The sequence below is a fragment of the Elephantulus edwardii genome, unplaced genomic scaffold (assembly GCF_000299155.1).
Source record: "Elephantulus edwardii isolate Elephantulus edwardi_28Jun2011 unplaced genomic scaffold, EleEdw1.0 scaffold00276, whole genome shotgun sequence".
Classification (NCBI taxonomy): Eukaryota; Metazoa; Chordata; class Mammalia; order Macroscelidea; family Macroscelididae; genus Elephantulus; species Elephantulus edwardii.
The window spans coordinates 2,819,624-2,825,784 of record NW_006400026.1 but is presented as its reverse complement, the minus strand read 5'-3'; the positions used below and the strand labels follow the sequence as shown (position 1 = coordinate 2,825,784).

At 39.9% G+C, this 6,161-nt stretch overlaps 1 pseudogene; it reads right to left on the bottom strand.

The window, feature by feature from the left end:
• Positions 1-1,233, bottom strand: part of LOC102856011 — a 9,391-nt pseudogene extending 8,158 nt beyond the window's left edge.
• Between the last annotated feature and the right edge of the window lie 4,928 nt (positions 1,234-6,161).

Here is a 6,161-nt window from a genome sequence, read left to right as displayed (position 1 = left end):
TGCGTTCCCCCGGTGTTCCCCGGTCTGGTGACGGCGTTCCCCTGGCTGGCGGCCTCGCCCTCGCGCTGCATCGCCCATCCTTGTCTACCTTGATGCCCACAACACCACCCTTAGATTTGATGACTTGGGAGGAGGGATGCACATCATCCACCTTCTGGCAGAGGATCTCATGGTGGTTTGAAGCCACCAATAGCTCCTCAGGAGGTATTTCTTTTTATGTGGTTTACAGCCTCATTAAACTCACTGGAGGATCAGCTATAAGTCCATTTACAACTTGATGGCAATGGAGGTTGCGGATTTTGTTGGTTTGTGGGTTTTTTTTTAATACAATGAATTGACTATTGTGGCAATTTGTATTGACCCAGTTGCTCATCAAAGAGCTTTAGTACAGCAAGATCGTGAAGGTGGTAAAGGACTAATCAAGGTTTTGTTCTGTCATATATTAATGAGTCAGAGCTAACTTGAGGGCACTTGACAAGAACATGCCTAAGTGGAGTGCTTTTTATCAACTTCATTTCATAGATGAAATACTGATACTTGATTTATTTGACCTTTCCAATCCACCTTATTAGATTATCTAACTACCAATGGCCTGAACCATCCATTTATTTTTTGCCACTGAAGTTAAACTATCTTTAGGTGTATGTGCAACAGAAGGCAATAAATCTAAAGGGGGAAAAGTGTACATATACAATATCAACTAATTATAAAACAGGAATATGCACTTTATACATCGATAAATGAAAATAAGAAGACAAATTATATTTCCCTTTATTTCTGGCTTCTATCATTTGTAACTTCTTCTATAATTATTTGAATGCCTCCATATCAATATATATCTTCTGTTTTCCTGACTCTGGCATATTCATTGAGTCTGAAATATGCTCTGCTTTTTTTGGGAGAAGGCTTAATTTGTTTTTTCACAGTGTTTGAAGCTGCCTGCTACTTTCTTGGCATTACATGATGGTTTTCTTGATAAGTTTTCATTGTTTCTGCATAAGCTGTTGATAGTTCTTATCTTTGTGATGTTATTGCTTAGTTGCCAGCTTAAAATGTTCAGTCTATTGGGTGGGTCACTCACTCTACTAGAGGTCCCTTCAGGTTCTTTCTGTTCTACAATATAGCTCTGCAGGTATTTCATCCACAGATGAATAGAAGATAAATGATAATCTCTTTTAAAAATTAGAGAAGCACAGAAATAGAGGAGTTTTGCTCCTCACCGAGAGTTGCCATAGTTTTACATCTACTGGATGAGAACTGGTACCAATAATAAGCATTGGTATCTTTAGTACTCAAATAACAGAGTCCATTCTGTACTTCACAAGGAGCTCTGGCTTGTCTAACACTCAGAATTCTATGTGTCAGAGAAGTGAACGCAACAGCAGAGTTTGCAAGATTCACCAGATCCTATAGCTTAAGATCCATTAAGGCAATATACTAAGTTGGTTATCCTTTTTGCACAGCACTGTGGCACTCATCACGAAGAAGTAAAAGGTAACTTTTAGAGGCTATCTCTTAACCCCCAGGTAGAAGCTGCCAAAGCAGCTTTTCATGTAGCCGAAGTACTTGTGGAAAAATCTTTTGTCAACTGTTTGTCTTAGAAGAGCCATGTTCACCCCACATATATTCACTAGGAAACTGAGGTTTCTCCCTAATTTTTCCTTTTTTAAAATCAATTTAGAATTTTTTTTTCCACTAAGAAGGCTGTATGGGAAACTAAGTCATCTTTCTTTTCATACTAAAGCACACCTTGCAAATTTCCTGACCGGATCTTGAGCTCTGGTAGGATAGAAGTTTGCTCCAAGTCCTACTTCATTGTCCCATTTGAAAGTAGAATGAATTGTCTTTGTTGGATCAGATTTTTTTAAATGTTGAAAGGGTGTTATGAAATTAGCTAGTTAGTAGAACCTGCTTTATTCTAAACCCTCCCTCCACTTTGTCATTTCATTCATCTAATGAGAGCATATACTTTCTCTCTGACAGGTCCTTGAGAGCGTTAGCTACAAATATTGTCAGGTAGAGTAAGCATTCCTCTCCCTGCCTAGATTCTATGTGAAACCAAATGAAACCCCACATTATGCAGCCTGAAACTGGATACCACAGCCTTAGGAAGCTCTGTTAACCTAGCCTGTAGGGAATTGCACTGTTAACCCAAAGGTGGTGCCTCTCTGGTTGTTTCAATCCACCAACAATTTCCTCCTATGTGATTCACAGCTTCCAAAAACCTGCTAGAGGTTTCAACAATGAGATGGTTTCAAGGCTTTGGCAATGAGTTGAGGTCTTAGAAAAATAAGCTTTAAGTTGAAACCACTATAGGTTTCAGGACATGATACACTCATGAACAGGGCCTTTTAGTCAAGTCGTTATCTTACCTACTTAAGTGTTCAGCTTAACCAAACCTATCTTCTTGGAACTTCTTTAAACTGTTACTTGAAACCTGCCAAGTAGCCAGGGAAGTATATCTCCAACTTGGGAACCCATAGTTAGTGCTGTCTTCCATTGCCTATAAGTTACCTAGCTTCAGTGTTTACTTTTTCTAAACCCTTAACTTTTGGCTAGAAGGCTCACAGCCTCTGCCTTATCTCAGTGTCTTTGCCCATGTTGACTCTGACACTCCTGGATAGGTCTGTGCTGTGCTTCCTTTCTCCACATTCTTGGCCTAATCTCCACCCCTAGGAGGTGTGTTATGACAGTGTAAGAGGAATAACTACATGGTAGGGGTGAAGCTTTGAGATGGGTTCTGCCTGGATACATGTACTATCATCAACCTATGGATTGAGTCTGGACACCTCCACAAATTTGCATACACTTCATGTGAAAATTTCCTTTGTTAAACCCATAGCTCTATGAGGCTCAGTAAAATCAAATGAAGGAAGAAGGCAATTTATATTTACACATATTGGTGCCAGGAGTAATACTTGTTTCTTCCCTTCTCTTCTCCCTGCACCTGCTTTGTTTTGCCTCACATACGTGGTAGATATGGATCTCTTCTTTTACAAAATGGAGTGCTGACATGCAGTAGTTGACCAGTTGCTTTTACAGAGTAAGCATTTTTTAGTGTTTGTCATGTTGGAAAAAAATATTACCTTGGGTTGTTGTTGTTGTTGTTATGTGCCATCGAGTTGCTTGCGACTCATAGCGACCCTATGTACAAGAACCCTAAACACTACTTTATCCTGTGCCAATCTCGCTGTCTCTGACACACTCATTCCCACCACCCCAATCACAGAATCTATCCATCTCATCGAGAGTCTTCATCTCCTGCACCATCTCTCTACTCTCCCAAACATGATGTGCCTCTAGTCCCTCCAAGCAACATGCTCAAAGTATGTCAGATGAAGCTTCAGAATCCTTGACTCCAAGGAGCATTCCAGCTTCATCCTCTCCAGGACAAACCTGTTTGTTCTCCTAGCAGTCCATGGTATATTCAACACTCTTCTCCAGCGCCACAGCTCAAAGGCATCAATTCTCTTTCTATCATCCCTAGTCACTGTCCAACTCTCTGATGCATAGCACGTAATTGCGAAGACTATAGCTTGGATCAGGCTCACCTTAATCTCCAGCCTTAATCTTCAGTACTCTTAAGAGGTCCCTCACAGCTGACTTTCCAAATGCAATTCATCTCTTGATTTCCTGGCTGCTCGTACCAAGAGTGTTGACTGTGGAGCCAAGCAAACTAAAACTGTTAACTATCTCAATCTCTTCACCATCCGTGCTGATGCTGTCAATTGGCCCAGTGGTGAGAATCTTTGTCTTCTTGGTGTTGAGCTTCAATCTATATTGAAGGCTGCAGTCCTTCAATTTCTGCAGCAAGTGCTTCAGGTTCAGCAAGCAGGGTTGTGTCATCAATCCTGGTACCACATTCCTCCTCATACAGCCCAGCGTCTCGGATGATCTGTTCTGAATACAGATTGACAAGGTATGGAGACAAAATACATCCCTGATGGACACCCTTCTTGATTTTGAACCATGTAGTGTCTCCTTGCTCTGTAGATTTGCTAAATTCTCTATTTATTCCCTGGTGTTGATTGCAAAGAAGGAGAATTAGGAATTTAACCCCGGCTAGGTCCATCCACCATATCTGCTGATCCAGAGGTGTTGGTCCTCATAAAACTAGTGTTTAAGAAGCCATTTCTCCAAGAAACTAGTTTCTTTTATTGTACAAAACTGTTAGAAACAAGATCTAGTTAGAAGCTTCATGATGGTTTTAAACTTTAAAAGTTTTATGTGGTTGTTGTTGCATACCGTAGAGTCTGAGTCAACCCATAGTTGACCGTCCGGTGGATTTTCAGAGACAGTTAATTGTACAAGAGGAGAATGACCATCTTTTTTTCCCCATGGAGCAACTGGTGACCTCAAACCACCTGACTTAAAAATTGCAGCACAGCTTCTTGCCATTAGGCCACCAGAGTTCTGGATTTTTTTGTTATGTGCCATTGAGTCACGTAGGACTTATAGTGACCTTATGTACAACAGCTCTAAACCCTGCACTATCCTGAGCCAACCTCACAGTTTCCAACACACCGACCCCCATTACATCTCCAGTAACTGATTCAATTCATCTTATCGAAGGTCTTTCCCTCGTGTGCTGTCCCTCTTCGAAGAATAATGTACTTGCAACATGCCCAAAGTATGTCAGACAGAGTTTCAAAATCCTTGCCTCCAAGGAGCAGCCTGGTTTCACTCTATCCATGATGAACCTGTTTGTTCTCTTCACAGTCCATTGTATATTCAGTACTCATCTCTAGCACCTCAGCTCAAAGGCATCAATTCTCTTTCTGTGATTCCTAGTCATTGTCCAACTTTCTGATGCATAGCACATAATTGTGAAGATCATGGCCTGAACCAGGCATGTTTAGTCTCCAGACTTACATTGCTGCTCTTCAGTATTCTAGAGAGGTCCCTGACAGCAGACTTTTCCAATGCAATTCATCTTTTGATTTCCTGGCGGCTGGTACCAAAAGTATTGATTGTGGATCCAATCATATGAAAACTGTTAATAATCTCAGTCTCTTCACTGTACATCATGATGCTGCTAATCAGTGGTGAGAATCTTTATTTTCTTGGTAATGAGCTTCAAACCATATTGAAGGCTGGAGTCCTTGACTCTCTGTAGCAAGTGTTTCAAGTCCTCCTCAGTTTCAGCAAGCAAGGCTGTATCATCTGCATAATGCTGGCTATTGCTGAGTTTTCCTCCAATCCTGATGAACTCCAAATTATGTATTATAATATACAACATTTTCACTTTTTTTTTGCTTTTATTTTTATAGTGTATTCATTTTTCTAAAGATGAATGACTGCATAATTATATAAACTGAGACGGTAATAATATGTATTAATATTCTTTTAATGATTTCTTAGTTTTATATTATAATATCTGAATCTTTATAAGAATTATATTCTGGTACATGATGTAAATATTCTACATTTTCTTTCTAAAATACATTACTATATTTCTCAACGGGATTTATTTTATACTTTTAAGGTAATTTTTCTTGGGCCTTTGAATTTCAAGACATGGATTAATTGGATTATGGGTTAAACACTATGAACTCAATCTACTCAATACAGCCCTTTAATACTATTCAGTGAGTGTATGCCACTGCTACCATTGAAATAATTCTACCTCTTCCTCCTGCTCCACCTTGTATCTTAATTAGCAGTTTTTGGAGATGATGTTTTTATATCCCCCCCCCGGGGAGTCCTAGATAATATAAATCTGCCCTTAATTGAAAAATCCGTATGATCTGGTTTATTGCCACAGGAGGTAACCTCAAATTCTTTATTGTGCATGTGCTATTCAGAGTGTGGTTGTGGTAAACAAAATGTATGAAACATGTTCTAAAAGATCTGGGTCCAGCTCACACACCAACAATGAACATATATTCTATATGCTATCCACAAAACAGAATAGAACAATACAAAATGAAGCAGAAGTTTTACTTGGGATGTGTCCTGTCTCCATACCTTTTCAAACTGTATGCAGAACAGATTATCTGGGAGGCTGCGCTCCATGAGGAGAAATGTGGGGACAATATTGGTGGAAAATCTATCAGCAATCTGCGTTATGGAGATGACACAACCTTGCTTGCTGAAACTGAGGAGGACTTGAAACACTTGCTTCAGAGGGTCAAGGACTGCAGCCTTCAGCATGGATTAAG